The 20,000-nt window shown below is 43.5% G+C and overlaps 1 protein-coding gene across 1 annotated transcript in view; it reads right to left on the bottom strand.

Annotated features, from left to right (window-relative positions):
* GABRB3 (gamma-aminobutyric acid type A receptor subunit beta3) overlaps positions 1–20,000 on the bottom strand; it is a 948,374-nt gene that overhangs the window by 2,745 nt on the left and 925,629 nt on the right. The window lies entirely within an intron of this gene.

Genomic DNA, 20,000 nt, shown 5'->3' with positions numbered 1-20,000 from the left:
TTTTTAAATAAAACGTATGTTTGAGCAGCATGCCAAGACATCTGCAGGACATCTAAAAATAGAAACTGGATACATTTAATTAGTTATTTAAATGACATATTTAAGCATAGCTGAGTAGGTTTGCGAAGTGCAGTGTGGTGCTCAGAACTTCTTATAAGTAGCTCATAGTTATATGTAAAAGTATTGCAGAATTAAACATATCCATGTAGCAAAATGGGTAGATAGAGTCATGGACTCATGTGCAGTAGGTCCAGGGGTCGAATACATCCAAGGGAAGGTACACGATAATTTTTTAAATACAAATTATAGGAATTTATTATAAATTATGGCCCACTGTGCTCAGCTAAGCTCTGTTAAGACCTGCTAAGCACTGTATCAACACAATAATGGCTGGTCATGTTTATGCACTGCTTAGCTTTGCTTGGCTGGTTCTCGCACTGCTCAGCTGAGCTGCACTGGTTTGCAAAGTGCCAAGTGATGCTGCATTTTTAAATATTGCCCAATGGTATTAAATGGCAGGAAAACAGGCTATATTAAGTGGAATAGGTGGAAATACTGCATAATCCATTGGAGTTCTGACTTTGAGGATACAATGGCAAACATTGGAGAGGGTTCACACTTTTATGCACAGTGCTGGGACATTCAAAAGTCCAGGGTCATTGTTGGACTCCATGTCAAAAACCATGATGAATGACTGCTGCAGGGAGGGTTCCATGGCTCAAAATATAAGGCAGAGGCCTGGGACTGGTTGGCATGTGAACTCACCAGTGTGACAGGTATTGCCCGCCCAGGTAAGCAGGTATGTCACCACCATGATGACCTGAAGTGATGTAAGGGGGATCTCTTGAGCACCTGTGTCTGAGAAGCTCAGGCAGGGAATGCCCCACAGGTATGTAAGTACCTTTACCTATGTTTCACCTATATCTAATCTGAATGTCTGCTAAACTTGTATAAATAATGGTGTGCTTCTCTCCCAATAGCTGCAGAGGAGAGAGCTCACAACATCGAGGCACATACAGATCACCTGACCAAGTTGCGCCATGAGTGTGGTGAGTATGGATGTAGTATGTTAACTGTACTGAAATAAGCAAGAAATAGGACAGCATTAACTGTAATAAAGTATATATGGCAAAATTTGAAATACAATAAAAGTGGACGTATAGCTGTACTGCAGTAACTGAATACTGTCAACTGTAGTGCAATAAGCAAGAAAGAGTAAAGCATTAAGTGCAAGACAATATATACAATAAAGTCTGTAGTTCAACAACTGTGGAATTAGAGCTGTATTGCAATACCTGATTAATGCCAATTGATTGTGCAAGAACGACTTGAAAAACTGCCAGTAACTGCATTGATGTTTACACAATAAAGTATGTTGTGCATTAATTGTTAAATTAGAGTTGTTTTGCAAAAAACTGAATACTAACAACTGTTGTGTAATAAAAACATGAAACAATACCACAAAATGCATAAACGTTTATACAATAAAGTCCGTAGTGCAATAAGTGTAGAAGTAGAGCTGTTTTGCAAAAAATTAATTATGACAACTGTTCTGCAATAAAACATGAACCAATACCAGTAACACCAAGGTAAATTGTGAACATCAATATTGTCTTGTTTTAGCCACTACAGTACAGCTGCATGCATTCAGGCTGTGAGGTAAGGTGCTGTAGTCAAGTATAAGACTGTAATAGCTGTAGACTGCAAATATAATAGGTTCATAGGTTCATAGTTGTGTACTAGACTAATTGCCCTGGAGCCTTTACAAGCCTAGCCCATAGGATTACCCTGTCATCGTGCCACCTGACCTTAGTTCCCAATGCATCTGTTGAGTAGAGCCACTGGAATGATCCCTGGAATTTTCTATTTCCCATCCACTCATCAAGATTTCTCTTGAAGAGGGCCAGTGAGGTGCTCTGTTTGACATGTATGGGAAGCCTATTCCATAGCATGGGCAGTCTCTAGGTTATGAACCTGTCCCTCCAGCATGTTCTGTTGATTGTGGTAATGAGGTTGAAGTCTCTGGAGCATGTGGTGTGGAGGGATTGGGATTTCTTTAGATGTAGCATTTCTAACAGAGCTGCGTCAGACATGGCTTTGTAATTCAAGCAGAGATTGCCTCTAAGTAGGTGATATGAGACAGAGAATAGTTGGAGTTTTTTGAGTCTGTCCATATAGGACAAGTGTTTAAGGCCTAGGATCCTCTTTGTGAGATACTTTTGTGGCCTCCCCAGTTGTTGCAGGTGTTTAGTGAGGTACATGCCAAATGGGGCATTGTACTCGATGATCGGCCTAATGAAGGAAGAGTAAAGGGAGAGTATGACCTTTTTCTTCCTGGATGCAAAACCCTTACTAATGAGATGTGCCACATAGAAGGACTTTCTGACCACAGTAGCAATGTGGTGGTCAAAAGAGAGGTTGCTGTCAACTGTGTTCCCAGATCTCTTATAACGCTGTCTGTGTCAAGTGGACTACCATCAATGTGGTAATTGATGGGAACTGTTTTTTTTTTTCCCAAAGGGGATGATGACACACATTTTGGCATTGAGCTTAAGGCCATGGTTCTGACACCAGTTGTTGGTCTCAGTGGAGCCTTTCTGTAGGATGTCAACATCACTTGGGGAGTTAATAATGGCTCCCAACTTGCAACCATCTGGAAACTTTGTCAGCCAGAGTCCCTTCATGTTGGCCTGGACTTCTGAGAAGTAGATACCAAACAGGAGAGGACCCAGGACCGATCCCTGTGGGACTCCACATGTGACTGGTCGGCAGTTTGACTTGGAGTCAGCTACTTTCACACTGTGGATTCTATCCGTGAGCCAGTTTGCAACCCACCTAATGATATAGGGGTTGAAGCCTAGCTTAGTGAGTTTTTCTATGATTCCTGAGTGAGGAATGGTATCAAAGGCCTTGGCCAGATCAAAGTATGCTGTATGAACCTTCATTCACAGCTCTGGTGACTGACTCAAAAAAGTCGAACAAGTTGAGCAGACATGATTGACCCTTCACAAAATCAAACTGTGTGGGATCCAGAGTTTGGAGAGTCCCTATATCCTTGTTTATTAGGTCCATGATGATGCATTCCATAGCTTTGTATATCAGACTTGTCAGGCTAATGGGGCAATAATTCCCATGGTCTGTAGTCGCTCCTCCTTTGTAAAGAGAGAGATGACTGTAGCAGTGTGCCATTCAGTAGAGACAAAGCCTGAGGTGAGGCTGTGATTGAACAGGACACACAGGTGAGGTGCCAGTTCACTCTGTAGTTCATGTAGAACACAGCCAGGGATATTGTCAGGTCCCATATAAGATGTATTCTTGGCCTTGGACAATGCTGTTTTAACCTGTGCAGCAGTAATACTGGGTGCCTGGCAATTCTCTGGTACCTTGATTGGTCCTTTGGGGGGAGGCAGGGGTAAAGTTAGCACTGAATCTGTCGGCCAGTATATTGGCAATATCTGTTGGCTCAGTATAGGAGGTACCATTGTGCAGTAGCTCAGAGTAAATCTGGATATTGCTGTAGAGATTCCTTACATAACTATAGAAGGCCTTGTGGTTGTCTTTACTATCTGCTGCAATTGTGTTTTCATAGCTAGCTTTAGAGGATTTGATGAGGGATCTCAACTTTTTGTTGAGGCTGATAAGGGAGTTTTTCCAGTCTTGGGACCTCACCTTATTCCGCATCAGTTTCCTCCTTCTGTTGTAGAGTTTGTTTATGGCAGGGGACCACCAGATTGGCTTCTTTTTTTGGAGGAGACCGTCTTGTTTCTATTGGGTATGGTGAGATCCATGCATTTGTGTACGTGTTCATACAGTGCATTGGTGTGGGATTTGGCAGTCATGCAACTATTCTCCATTTGCATGGGTGCCGTGAAGTTAGCCACCTCTGTTTTTAGGAGCCCAAAATTAGCTTTGGAGAAGATTTTCATGGTGGTTACCTTTGCAGGGGTGGGGTGGGTGGGAGGAGTGTGGATTTCCAAGGTGATTAGTTTGTGGTCAGATCTAACCAGGTAGGAGTTGACTATTGGTGTAGAGCAACGGTCAACCATGTTAGTAGTGACTAGGTCAAGGGTGTTGCTACCTCTAGAGAACGAGTTGGTCCAGGGCATTGGAATTAATGAATTCCAGAAAACGTTGGGCAAATGTATTGGCAGTTTTCCCAGTTAATGGAGGGGTAATTGAAGCCACCCAGTATGAGTGTGTTAGGCTGGACTCTAATATTCTCCTGGGTGCTAAGGAATATGTAGTGTAAGTCTTGGGACATGGTTGGGGACCTATAACAGGCTATGACCTGAATTGCTGTCTTACCCAGTGTTAGCTGTACCTGAAGTATCTCTGTTGCTTTATGTTTTTCTACCAGTCTGGAGGTGTGCACATCCTTTATGAATATGGAAACACCACTGCCTTTGGAGCTTCAGTCCACGTTCTGTGGCCAAAAGGTGTGAAATGAGTTATAGCCTGGTAGTGCAGGGGTGCTTTCTGCTGCCTTGAACAAGGTCTCTGTTACAGCACAAATGTCAATGTTCTCCATTTTAAGGGGTGCTTTGAGTGAGTGAATTTTGATAGTACTTCGAGTGAATGCATTTTGAGATTTAGACTTTTAGCATTGAGCAGCATGACCCTCAGATTGCATTTGTTTTTAGCTGTTACGGTGGTAATTTGGTCTTTGGAACACCACCTAAAAAGGCACTATAGGGGTGGCATGAGCCTTGGCCAGTATCCGGAAGCCCAGGGGCAACAGATGCAGGCCATTTTTAGCAAACCATCGAGGTCTGTCAGTCATGTCATCCCAGGCAGACAGATACTGAATCCCCTGCCAAGTGTATTTTTTAACACATAGTACCATTCAAGGCTGATTCTAAGCTAATATTATGCACATATCTGTCATCCATAAACAATAGGTAAGCAAGGTATATGGGTGAGGTAGCCCACTCCATGATCTGATATTGTTTGTTGATTTCACATATACTTTAACCCAATAACATTAAATTGTGTACACCTGCAGTCTATAGAGTAATGTATAGATTACCTAATATCTCTGTTATGCTAGTAGTCCATGCATGTGTATTCTACTGTCACTGCAGTCTAGTATAAAACTGTAGTACTAATAACAGGTCATATTTTGTTTCCAGGTGAGCTCTAGGCAAATATCAATAAGTAATCAGCAGTGACCCAGTAGCTCAGTTTTTTACATGCTCTGTCTGTAGTACATTTTGCCAAAGACAGACCAGGGTTTGAATCCAGTGCTATTTAAACTAATTATTAGAGTATCAGTCATGTAATGTTTACAGATTCTCTCTCCACAGGGACTACAGGTAAATGGGTGAGGTAGCCCAAATTATGAGTAAATAATTGTGTTTTTAGATGTCATAGACTGTTAAAAACAGTAGCAATAATATACAAATGCTGCTTAAAATAAAGGAAATATATATTATAAAAATAATAATAACATAAAATTAAATAAATAAAATGTGTAATCATGGTATGGCTGTATGCCTAGGGTGTCTGTTAAAAAGTTGCTGCAGCCAGTTCACACATTCCATGCAGAAGTCCTCTGCAGTCACTGCTATTGGGGGTCTATACCCATTCCTGCCAAGCTAGGCATGATAGTTGTTTAGTTTTTCATCTGTGCACATACATGTCTGTCGAGTGTCACGCTGTCACATAATGTAATCAGTAGTATGTAGCCCCTCTTGTGACAGGAATTCCATCAACAGGATTACCTAAATAGCAAAGTATCTCTGTATCAGCCCACAGTACACCTTGATAGTTATACAGGTCCACCTGACATGCAAGTGTTCTGCGTACTTGTGTACCAGCAGTTGTTAATGCTTGTCCCATACTATCCCATGCAAATAGCTTGAGAGGTATGCATGTGCCATGACAGCTATAGGGCAATTGTACACATAAGGAAAGGACAGACATGTAGAGTAGATAGTTGTACTTTTGACAAATAAATAGCTTATAATGGTACTAATGGACTGTTTTGTCTCTTTCCCCACCCCTTATCTGCATTTATTTTTTATTGTTATTCATTGGTTATGGTTTACTATAAACATATATTTTTACATTAAACTGCATTTTAGGGCATGTGTATTATTATTGTTATGTATTATAATGGTTGCATATTAACATATCTTGTTGAATTACCTATGTTGTTGTCCTCATGCCATAACTGTTACTGGCATGCTGTTAATATATAGATTGTTCTGTTATTTATTGCTGTGTTTCACATAATATTCATTGATATTGTACTTGGGTTTTTCCACTGGTCTGGCATGCTATTACTAATAATAGGTCTTATTCATACATAACCTATACTTATTGCTTTACCTCCATCACCACAGCATGTCAGTGTAGGCTGGTTCCTGCTGATCCGCCTACCATGTCTCAGCTGACTGTGGCACCAGGTCCTGGCACATCTGGGACCCAGGCCGGTAGTGCCCCCTCCATTGCCTCTGCACCACCTTCTGGTAGAGACAGAGCCTGGCATCCCCTTGGGAGCAGTAGCAAAGTGGCTGCTGTCACCCAAATAAAACTGCCAGTCATGATGTGCAGGATAGTTCAGTGGACTTATGAACCATGCCTGCACTAGATTGAGGGCACATTGGGCAACCTGGTACAGCAGGCTGGCCCTGGCACCCAGCCTTCATCACAGCCATCTTTGGGGCAATGAAGGAGCAGTGTCGACGGTCCCACTGGTGGGGATGTGAGTCACACTGCTGCTGTCTGGAGGCACATGTGTCTCGTATTCCACAACACCCTCCCCATCCAAGGTGTTTACCCCACTCATGTGTCACACACCACCCCTGTCTGCTGTCATGTCTGTCATGTCAGTATGCTACTGCATCCTCTCCTACCCAACTTACCTCTCCACACATACCTATGACCCTTCCCCAACATTCAAATCTCTCCTTAAAAAAATGTACATCTGTCCCATAAAAAAATATCACCCCATACATAACTCTCCATTTATCACATGTCCACTGATCACAAGTAATTTGGTCAAATTGGCTTGACAAAACATTTATATTGTCCTCACCCCTCTCTCAGGGGCTTGAGATTCCAAATTCATGTACAAAATCTGTCAAAATGCAAAACTGTTGTACAAGAAATGGATAGCTATGGTTCTTTCCTACATCCTTCCTGCCTTTCAGTATATTTTCCCCGCTTGTCCCCATTTCACCACTTTCCTATCACCTCCTTTTTCTTTTCATTATATTTTTTAGTGTACATTTACGTGGAGAGGCGCTGTATGGCTCGCCACGCTGCTTCGCTTAGCTTAAATGACCTTTAATGTCTATATGTGTCTATTTCATTGTTACTCACATAAGCAGCTCTGCCAGGTCTCAAACCTGGGTCATTTTTGACTACAGCATAGTGCATTAACACACCATGCCATATAGGTCTTAGATTAAACAGCTATCCCCAGCAATACATACTGATTGCTACATACAGTGATTAAGCATGTAACTGAAATAAAAAAGTAATTGGAAAAATAGGAGTGTACCTTGGACTCTTCTGCAATAAAACACCAGTGGACAGCCAAAGACATAATAGTGGATGTCAGTGAGGCCAGTGGTATCAGGTATATGTGTCCTTTTATCAGCAACCTGTGGTAAGACACCTGCTAAGGCAGCAATGGCAAAGTACATGTTCAACTGGAACCCTGGTGTAGAAATACAACCATATAAAGCCGCACATATACTCATGGATTTAGAAATGTCTCTCACAACCTGTATATGTGCACATATGTCTTGCAAATACACAAGATTTGGCAGTGTCTCAGTACCTGAGTCTGTTAAATGTCTTGCATGTGGTACATTTTGTCACACACAGTCCAGGGTTTGAATCCAGTGTTGTGTTGCACTTCAATTACATTATTGTTAAGACAGCAAGTACCGACTGTATCTTGCAATCCTAAACCCCACAGATTACTGTTGCATTATTAACTGACAACCAGTTTTGTAAGAAAAAGGCCTGCAGGTAGAGACACAATGCACATATCCATATACCCTAACTATATGTCACCTACTAGTCTATTATTCACACTGTTGCATAACAAACAAACCTTAAGCACATGCACTGATTGGACTGCATAGAATACCCTTGCCCGGTGCTGCTGTAACAACTTGCCTGACACAGCTGCCACAGTTACATGTACAGCTTACTGTCCACCAAAGTGTTCACACTCCCCTACATGTGTTGTAAGCTGCAGTAGCAGATGCAGCCTGTAACATACTCAGCTGTATGTAAAGGTGGCTGCTACAAACCTACCATACCTACCAACCGCATAGAACAAAGGATCCAGACACAGCCATACGTAATGAGGGGCAAAGACTCAGAGATAGGGACATGTTTAGAAGTGTGCCCCTACAAAGATAGTAGGTTGCTAGAATAACAGCTATTGCATTAGCATGCGTATTCTGATGGGTATGAAGTATGACACTAATATGTCTCTCTTCCCTTACTGACCTCAACCCACAATGTTGGCCAGTGAACTGCCAGATGACCAGAATGTTATGGGACACTGAACAAACATATGAGACAAAACTGTGAACGTACTTTATAAAACTCTACAGTGGATGGTATTTGGACCTACCCTATGCAATGCTGTAGTCTCCACACTTCAGTAATGTCCATCTCAAACACTAAGAAAGGGGCCAAGACCTACATGAAGGCCTTATATATTGCACTGTGGTGAAATGTCATTGGCTAATGATACTGCAATTCAGCTCTTTTGGCTGCAATTAGCAATTCTGAGCCACAGATTGGTGCAGAGGCAATTACCTGTAATTGAGCATTATCTTCAAAAGACAAAGAACTGGTTATGTGGAACAGGTCTGTATGAGATTTCAGTCACACAGACAGTGTATGTCAAAAGCATTTCCAGAGGAGAGATTCAAAAAAGGAATACTGCACTCTACCAAGTATGCAATAGATTTCTCTATTTAATGGGATACAGATGGGAGGATGAAGGTATGGGGAATAGGGATTACAGCAGTAGGCTTGTCTTAGATCTGTGAAATTGAGATGTCATTGATACTCTGCTGGCCTACATCTACAGGCATGCCTCTCAACTGCCCCTGCTTTCCATCATATCTCAGCTCTGTCCCTATCAATCCCTCCTACAACAGTTGGCTGTTGTAGGAAAGCTAGTGGATTACACGTACATAATACATAGTGACAATAACAAAGGATGCACACTGCTGTAACATTAAATGATGTATTTCACCTCGTCTCATTTTGTGAATGTGTCAGATAAATAGTTCTAACATTGTAATTGTCCCTGAATGTCCCTAGTGTGCTCTGCCCAAGTCTCTGTTTCATTGACATTTGTCCCTGTGTGGTTGAAATGACAAACATACCTGTCAACCCTCTACAGCAAGAATTCAGGGCAAAGCCATAATTAATGTGGGGGCCAAAGGCCCAAACTCAGCGACAGAATATAAATATAGCCCATACAAAGTAAGAACATAAGTAGACTAACAGATATTACTGTAGCAGTACTGTTTTCTGAGGGGTATGACATGTGAGAGTCAGATTCTGACTTTATTTCCGTACATCAACTATCCATTCATATGCAAGTTGTGTGGAAAGGTCACATGTATGAAGCAAGCATCCTGACATTCTGCAAACATCTGTATATTTGAGAGGTAAGATGCCTACAGGGAACGTATACTACATCAGGTTTGCATTATTTTCTGTCATTTGGCACACTGGTGTTGCTGGACTGTCCCCATATACTTGTTGTAATAGCATACTGCTAATTGTCTGACACTGGCAGTATGACATATTAGTGGGAATTTGCCAGTAGGGGACAAACCACATTAGACTGCAGTGATGTGTGTCGGGACATACAGCAGAATCTGTCACGACACACATGGACATAACCCAGTATTGCTCATGTCCTGGTGATATCCACACAAGTAGTGTGTATAAACTGTGGGGTATGATGTGTGAGGGAGCAATGGATAGTGCAGGCCATAATGTGCGTACAGGATCTGCATATAGTGGACATCCACATATCTGGTCCTGTAATGTGTTCCCGTCTTGTTGTCTTTCAGGAACTATGTATCACAGGAGGCAGCCACCATTCACAAGTGCAGAGAAGGACATTATACTGGATGTCCTCAGACTCCATCATCACATTTTGCTTTCCAGGGCTCGGCACAGCCATGGACAGTGGGCAGCATTGTGGGCAGACCTTGTGCAGGCTGTTTATCAGTTTGGCCAACAGGACAGGATCTATGAACAGGTTGGACATCGGGCCACAAATATTGTGAATGCTGCATGGCAAAGAGCAGCTGCTGTCACCAGGGATCGTACTGCAACCAGTGGAGGACCTATGATGGAGCAACCACTCTCGGCCACAGAGGAATTCCTGGTGAACCTAAGATCAACCAACAGTCCTAGGCATCCATCATGCCATACATCCTGAAGAGCTGCCATATTCCCCTGTGTACAGATGTTGTGTTTAGCCAAAGTAGAATATGTGCACGTTCCATTCTGGAACAGTTAACTACAGTTCATATACTGTGTAATCACAGATGTGTAGCTGAACGAACATTGACACTTAGGCACTTATAGCTATGAGCAACTATACAGCCTGGTATACATGAGGCAATTGCTCCAAAATGCCTGTGCAAACACATAAGAGAGAAGGTGCATACCTAAGGCAGTGACACTAGTAATCATATATCATTCTCAAGATAGGTGCACTTGGTTTTATGTGTATTTCTATCACATATAGTGACATATTGCATACCATACAGATATACCATACTGGCACCTTTAACTGGATGTAGCTGAAGTGCATGTTATAAAGGCCTTGACATACTTGTAATAGCATACTGCTATTTTTCTGACACTGGCAGTATGACATATTAGTGGGAATTTGCCAGTAGGGGACACACCACATTAGACTGCAGTGATGTATGTCGGGACATACCACAGAATCTGTCACGACACACAGGGACATAACCCAGTATTGCTCATATCCTGGTGATATCCACACAAGCAGTGTGCACAGACTGTAGGGTATGATGTGTGAGGGAACAATGGATAGTGCAGGCCCTAATGTGCATACAGGATCTGCATATAGTGGACATCCACATATCTGGTCATGTAATGTGTTCCTCTCTTGTTGTCTTTCAGGAACTATGTATCACAGGAGGCAGCCACCATTCACAAGTGCAGAGAAGGACATTATACTGGATGTCCTCAGACTCCACCATCACATTTTGCTTTCCAGGGCTCAGCACAGTCGTGGACAGTGGGCAGCATTGTGGGCAGACCTTATACAGGCTGTTAATCAGATTGGCTAACAGGACAGGATCGATGAACATGTCTGACACTTGGCCACAAATATGGTGAATGCTGCATGGCAAAGAGCAACTGCTGTCACCAGGGATCATACTGCCACCGGTGGAGGACCTACGATGGAACAACCACTCTCGACCACAGAGGAATTCCTGGTGAACCTAAGATCAACTAACAGTCCCAGGCATCCATCATACCATACATCCTGAAGAGCTGCCATATTCTCCTTTGTACAAATGTTGTGTTTAGCCAGAGTAAAATATGTACATGTTCCATTCTGGAGCAGATAACTACAGTTCATATACTTGGTAATCACAGGTGTGTAGCTGAACGAACATTGACACTTAGGCACTTATAGCTATGAGCAACTACACAGCCTGGTATACATGAAGCAATTGCTCCAAGATGCCTGTGCAAACACAAAAGAGAGAAGGTACATACCTAAGGCAGTGACACTAGTAGTCATATATCATTCTCAAGATAGGTGCACTGGGTTTTATGTGTATTTCTATCACATATAGTGACATATTGCATACCATACAGATATACTCTACTGGCAACTTTAACTGGATGTAGCTGAAGTGCATGTTACAAAGGCCTTGACTTGTATGTGTATGTTATGAGGTTGTCTGTTGTGCATGGGAGCGAGTTGAGAAGATGTGAGACTAGTACTGCAGGTGTGGATCCTCATCATTTTAAGTCTGTGTGGATTACCATATATAATAGTGCAGGTAGTAATGTACTGCTTTTCTCTTGGTTTTCACAGCTGACCGGGGGGATGGGTGTCTGTCTACCTCACCACCTGATGTCAGTGTCTCATTGGACTCTGATGATGATGATGGCTATAGTGAGGTACAGGTGGGGTTGTCAGGGGCTGAATCTGTCCCAAAGGTTGACATCCCTCTTCTGTCCCAATTGTCTCCATACACAGTCAGTACGCCCACACATACACAGTTCCCACAGGCCACAGATACGGGACAGCCAGTGGATGGAGACATTGAACAGGGAAGTGTGGCAACCATGGCTATAGTGAATGTAGATACTGGCCATAGTCAGAGAGCTAGCAAGGTCCCACACAGACAGATTGGCAGGAGTGCTCATAGGGAGCCTTCTGTCTGTCCACCACCTGTTGCTGGTGCCACTTCACGAGTCACTCGACATATGTTTCGGACCATCATGGAGGCACAGGCACATTCTGAATGCAATTCCAGATGCATGCTTAGGATTATGGATGCAGGACAGTCTGACATCCATAACTGCAGTGCACCCTGAATTGATTCACTTATGTGGTGGACAGATGATGGTTTGAGACAGCATCTGTCTTGGACTACACGTTGTCTGTGCTGGAACATCTTGTTGGAGTTGGGCATCAGACACATGGACATAGGTCAGAAATACCATCTGCTGAGAGTCCACGTGGCCATGCACAGTCACGCTCCAGTAGTGGAAGTACCTCCAGCACTACAGAGGGAGTCATGCTGTCCACAGCATGACATGGCAGGCAATGGGCATGTAGTCCTGGGTGGTCCTGTGGGGGACACAGCCCCAGCAAATAGCAGTCAGCTTCAGGTGCTAGCACCACATCTGACCTTGAGTATGGTGGTACCAGTGCTACTCCTAGCAGAGTAAATTCCCATGTTCCTGGCCAGAGATGGTGAACTGTTCACTATACTATGTATGGCCCACAGCTTTCCAACATACACATGTGTATGGCTAGCAGTGGGCTTGGCTGTGTACATGCACATGCAAAAACACCACTGTCACAGACAGGTCACCTACTCACACACACGGCACCTCTCCATGGCCCATTTAACTCGCACCCCTTCCTGACTCACACACACATGCTTTCAGCTGTTTGGCACAGCCTAGGCCTGCTGCACCCCCCACATGACATATAGCATCAATATAGTACCATAGAATGGCAAGGCAGCACAGAAGATATATGACAACAACAAAGTTCGACAGTGTACGTGCATGGCTTCCTAGGTGACTATGTGTAGAACACTCTATCATGGTCAATGGTGGCAGTTAGCATACACATGCATTCATATCTGGTATTAAGGTTTGCTACCCATGCAATGTGTTGCCTGTGTTTTCTGAACCTACAAATCAACAAGATGTGGTGATGGAGTTGTCACATGTACAATGTCCTGTGTTTGGCTCAGACAGGTGGTGAACACCGGTTTGCATTTCTAGAGGGGGGGGGGGGCAATTTAGCAGCTAGTTACAGCACCCTAAAATGCATAACCAGTGCACAGCGATAGCGCATATAAGCACGTCTATAGTGTTGTAAGGGGATATATTTATACACACCCACACCCACACACACACACACACACACACACACACACACACACACACACACACACACACACACACACACATACACACACACGTTGGATGATGTGGGATTAGAACCCCTACCTATTTAGTAATACACACACTATAGCTTGCAGTACTTATCGCATGTGCCACAAACACCACAGCATTTAGCTAGTATTAGACTGTCAGCCAGCACTCTTAAGGCAGATGACGTCAGAAGGCCTTGTAAAGAAGGGCAATGTAGAGGCCAGCAGGTAGTCACAGAGCCTTAAAATTCATAACTGTTGCACAGAGATAGGTCAGATGGGCATGTCTCTAGTGCTGCAAGGGGATATATTTACACCCACACACAGACAAGCTGGATGATGTGAAATTAGTACCCCCTACCTATCGATTTTTACACACTTTAACTTGCAGTATTTATTGCATGCATCACAGGTTATGTCTGTTGTATATATGGATGCAGGCACAGTATTTGTAGAGCACGTAAAGTGGCCTTGTGTTAGACAGCACATGTGGCCTGCAGAGTGATACTGCTTGATACTGTTATTGTATCTAGTGTACTGGGGGTGGGCTACCTGTTAATATCCCTTCTATGTGTGCACAGTTACCAGTATGGCCGTATGTGGCTGGTTGCAATTTGATAGGCAGACATGTGGCCAGGGACAATGTGGCCTGTCCAAGGCATGCATTGCAATCAGTGTACATTACACCACCTGCTCACCTGTGTCTGTCTACAGGGTGACATTCTGCAGGCACAGGGGTCTGCGGGTGAGTGGATTTTGTACTGTTGTGGACTTGGTCTGGTTCCATCAGATGACTGTTGTGATGTGTATGTGCAGATAACCCCAGCATTCCAAGGAGATGTGGAGACATGCATACATTCCCACACAAATATATATAAATATGTATAACAGGGATGTCACCTTAACCGTTGTCGTGTGTGTACATTGTTTAAATGTGTTATGTAGATATATGTTGAGAGTCTATGTATCATTGTACTTATATATGTATATCGTGTTATTGTATAAATATGTGCCACATACTGATAGATACACTAATCATGTGTGAGTAGGATAGGGAGAGACACATATGTTCATGTAGCTGTCTGTATGTACAGACATATTTCCACATAGCAGATCTTTGGATGGAAGAAGCAACAGACTTGGGCTCAAGTTAGTTAAGTGTAGGAGCATGCCCAGTGTGACTGTCAGTAAGTACAAAGTAACTCCAGGCCAGATCTACCTGTACTCCAAATCGGGATTTTGTGTGCTGCAGACCATTGGCTGCTGCACCTGTTGCATAGTACAGCACTTCCCTGATATTATCCAAGGCATTCCCCAGCTGTTTGCTGAACTTAATATGTGATCCATACCTCTCAGCTATACAGATTTACACAGAATGTCCAGATATTTGCCTTATATCTTTGGTCCGTGTTACATAAAATTGTGGTTTTCTGGCAAACTAGTGGCAAATCATTAAAGATTGATGTTAAGAAATAATGAGAGAAATTTCATATTTAGAGTGCATACACTTCAGGAGATTCATGCTAATGCAAGACCTGTTATTCTATCTATTTTGTATGTCTATAAGTGCAATATTTAAAACTTGCCCCTATTTTTGAGCCTTTGATCCACTTATATTCATGGCTTTGGCCAACTTTGTTGCTCTAAGAGGTTGAGAGGTATGATGTGACTGTGATACATGATGTAACACCACACACAGGGTGACAGTCTGCATACCTCTCCCTGTACATGTGTTTACAGAATGTCCAGCATTTTGCCCCATATGTCTGCTCTGTTCCTCATACAGTTGTGGTTTTCTAGTAATATACTGTAAAATGCAGGCACTGAGGTGTTGTAACTACTGACACATTTAAGTGCATGGCCTTTACATCCTGCAGCTAATCTGACCTGTTGCAATCTGCTGTTATACTAGCCACCTTGTAGGTTACTCAGGGCATGCATAATGTCTGTCTGTAGGTTTGTCCCTTTATCCCCCATTCTCTCTGGCTTTGTCCAGCTGTCTTGCAGTAACAGATTGATGGGTTATGACAGTCTGTGTGTATACCACCATACAAGCACTTCACTTGCAAAGATAAGATGCTGCCAGGTTTAGACCATCAACACTGTCACCTATGCTAATGTCCCTAGCCCAGTGAGCCACACCAGCTGCCAGATAGAAAGGTTGTATTCCTTAAACTATCAGCAACATGCAGACATGCACTGTCAACTCTGCATTATGTGGGAAATACAACTTGTGGCCAGGTTCTATGTGACAGCCCTGGAATTGTCTGGTCTGCTGTTATGTCATTGCAGATTTACTGTTATAGCAGTTGTGTGGGAACACAGATGTATTGGGAGTGGGGGACAACCAGCCAATGCTCTGCTGGCATAAACAGTTGGGAGACAGTCCTGTGACCCCACTGTTTGGCATCTCCCTTAAATAATGTAGGGGAGTTTCCAGCCATGTGGCCTAGTGAATATTATGGGGCATATACTATGGGACAGAGTACCTGTTGTGCCAAGTGGCTGTTAGATCTCTGCAAGTAGCCCAGTAGCCCACTTTATTCTCTTGCATACATGTGTCAGGTCCATAGATATGCTACCATAGTCTAGTACTCCGTCCAAGTGGTGTTTAAGAAAATGACTTAGCTTGCGATTGCAGCAGTTGACAGACCTGTACTTTGGGGCTGACTGTCTGATGCATGCAGTACACAGCCAATACATGGTTAGGTGCAGGTTGTGTGGGCTGGCTGGCAACATTTTTAGTATATGTATGTGAGAAACAGTAAAAGTCCCTAGGGCCGTAGCTTGTCAGTGCATATGCTATGCATTGTCTCTTGGCCAAGGCCAGGGTATACTTGGCCCCCTTACATCTGCATACAGGTAGAACCTCAGAGAGTTCCTCCTCTGAGTCCCCCCATGGGTGTGGCTATGGGGACCTAGGCACTGGTGGGGGGCTCCGTATCCCTTCCTTTAACTGATTCTGCTATATTCCAATGGTGTTGACTATGGGAGAAAAATCAAATTGTAGGGTGTATGCATTCTTTATAGTGCTCTGCTCTAGGTGAAGCCTGTATGATTGACTACCTATGATGCATTCCTCCTGCCAAGTGCATCATTAAGGGTTTTTAATGGCCCTAGTTTAAGTGAAAAAGGGGTCATCAGTTATTACTGTTTCATTGGCTTTCCCAGACACTTTTTTTTACAGCCTTCCTTGCTGAGCACTGCAGCGTGCCATGCAAACCCGCACCACAAACATAAACAATACTCAGCAGTCAATGGACACACCTCCATGACCAGGCATGCTCAGCACAGTGGTGCATCATGCAAACACACTGAGACACGTGCCTCGGAGGGAAACAAAGTTTAGCAATCACTGGACATACCCTCTTGCTGAGCAGAGCATCGCACTGCACAAACAAGTGCTGCTGAGTTCCAATGAGCTTAAAGGACTGTGGATGCACCCCTTTTTGATGTCAGATACCTCTTCGGTGGACACTAACATGGTTCTGTGCCTACAAAGATGGGATCTGCGGACACGGATACTCATTTGTGCTATTCAGTACACCCAGCTCATTTGCATAAAGATCCCTGCATAAAACCTAGAAAGTACATGGTTCCAGGACCTGCTTCATCAGCAGTCTACCATTGTACATACTCCATGCAAGGTCCTATAATGCATTACTGTCACATACTAATAAATCTGGTTTTCAACTCGTTTTATTTATTTATTTTTTCATAAAAGCATGTTTGCGCACTGCGACGTGTTTCACAAACATAATACCCCGAATATTTAAAAAAAAATAAAATTAATTTAAATTATTCTCCATACAGTTTTGGACACATGGTGGATAGTTTTGCACATATCTTTGTCTACCATGCCATTTCTGCCACTGTCAGTGCACTTACAGCCCCTGGTGTCAGTTTTACATCCTGTACACAGAATTTTTCTGTGTACATTACAGACACCAACATGGGGTCTGCAGGACTGCCTATCTGCTTGTTGGATCACTCTACTACCCTCATTTGCATGGAATTCACCTGCTTATGAGGTGATTTGCATGCCACGGACACTTCCGTGTTGGCATGCTCGTGCACACCCCTCAGCTCTGTTTACTGGCTTGCACATCTGCTTACTTCAGTGTAAGTACCATGCCATTATGCGTAAATGGGAAAAAGTCTGTGTAGGCTTTGTTGAATTCCCACCTACATCTTACAAGTGGTGGTCATGAGGGTCAGTAGTACAATGTTCATCTATTGTATAACACTGGTAGTGGTAGTTCAAGGGTCATCTGTCGAGTAGAGCCACTGGAGTAATCCCCAGGGTGAAATTTCTATTTACCATCCACTCATCAAGATTTCTCTTGAAGAGGGCCAGTGAGGTGCTCTGTTTAACATGTATGGGAAGTCTATTCCATAGCTTGGGCAGTCTCAGGGTTATGAACCTGTCCATCCAGCATGTTCTGTTGATTGTGGTAATGAGGTTGAGGTCTCTGGAGCGTGTGGTGTGGAGGGATTGGGATTTCTTTAGATGTAGCATTTCTAACAGAGTTGGGTCAGACATGGCTTTGTAAGTTAAGCAGAGATCGCCTCTAAGTAGGCGATATGAGACAGAGCATGGTTGGAGTTTATTGAGTCTGTCCATATAGGACATGTGTAAAAGGCCTAGGATCCTCTTTGTGAGTTACTCTTGTGGCCCCTCCAGTTGTTGCAGGCGTCTAGTGAGGTACATGCCAAATGGGGCATTGTACTTGATGGCTGGCCTAATGAGGGAAGAGTAGAGGGAGACAACGGCCTCTTTCTTCCTGGATGCAAAACCCTTAGTAATGAGATGTGCCACATAGAAGGACTTTCTGACCACAGTGGCAATGTGGTGGTCAAAAGAAGTTGCTGTCAGCCTGTGTTACCAGATCTCTTATAATGCCTTCTGTGTTCAGTGCACTACCATTGATGTGGTAATTCATGGGATCCAGGTTTTTCTCAAAGGGGACAAATACACATTTTTTGGCATTGAGCTTAAGGCCATGGTTTTGACACCAGTCTTTGGCCTCAAGTGAGGCCTTTCTGTAGGATGTCAACATCAATTGGGTGGTTAATAATAGCTCCCAACCGGCAAATGTCTGTAACTTTGTCAGCCAGCCAGAGTCCTTTTGTGCTGGCCTGGACTTCTGAGGAGTAGATACCAAACAAGAGAGGACCCAGGACCGAACCCTGTGGGACTCCACTCATGATGGGTCAGCAGTCTGACTTGGAGTCAGCTACTTTCACACTGTGGATTTTATCCGTGAGCCAGTTTGCAACCCATCTAGTGATATAGGGGTTATTGCCTAGTTTAGTGTTTTTCTATGATTCCTGAGTGGGGAATGGTATCAACGGCCTAGGCCAGATCAAGGCATGCTGTATGAACCACCTTGCCTTCATCCACAGCTCTGGTGACTGACTCAAAGAAGTCAACCAGGTTGAGCAGGCATGACCTACCCTTCACAAAATCAAACTGTGTGAGATCCAGAGTTAGGAGATTCTCTATATCCTTGTTTATTAGGTCCATAATGATGCGTTCCATAGCTTTGCATATCAGACTCATCAGGCTAATGGGGAGATAGTTCTCAGGGTCTGTAGTCGCTCCTCATTTGTGGAGAGGGATGACTGTAGCAGTGTGCCATTTGGTAGTGACAAAGCCTGAGGTGAGGCTGTGTTTGAACAGGGCACACAGGTGAGGCGCCAGTTCACTCTGTGGTTCATGTAGAACACAGCAGGGATATTGACAGGTCCCATAGAAGCTGTATTCTTGGCCTTGGACAGCGCTGTTTTAACCTGTGCAGCAGTAATACTGAATGCCTGGCAATCTAATGATATTGTGATTGGTCCTTTGGGGGGAGAGGGGTAAAGTTGGCACTGAATCTGTCAGCCAGTATATTGGCAATACGTTTTGGCTCAGTATAGAAGGCACCATTGTGCAGTAGCTCAGAGCAAGTCTAGGTATTGCCGTGGAGATTCTTTACATAACTATAGAAGGTCTTGTTGTTGTCTTTACTATCTTTTGCAATTCTGTTTTCATAGCTAGCTTTAGAGGATTTGATGAGGATCTCAACTTTTTGTTGAGGCTGATAAGGGAGTTTTTCCAGTCTTGGGACTTCACCTTATTCTGCATCAGTTTCCTCATTCTGTTGTTGAGTTTGTTTATGGCAGGGGACTTCTATATTGGCTTTCTTTTTTTGGAGGAGAGCATCTTGGTTCTACTGGGTATGGCAAGATCCATGCATTTGTGTATGTGTTCCTACAGTGCATTGGTGTATGATTCGGTGGTCATGCAACTATTCTCCATTTGCATGGGTGCCGTGAAGATAGCCACCT

This window comes from Protopterus annectens, chromosome 5.part0, assembly GCF_019279795.1.
Source record: "Protopterus annectens isolate FY-2018-M chromosome 5.part0, PAN1.0, whole genome shotgun sequence".
Classification (NCBI taxonomy): domain Eukaryota; kingdom Metazoa; phylum Chordata; order Ceratodontiformes; family Protopteridae; genus Protopterus; species Protopterus annectens.
Note: the sequence above shows the minus strand (reverse complement) of the source record. Positions and strands in the feature narration are given on the sequence as shown.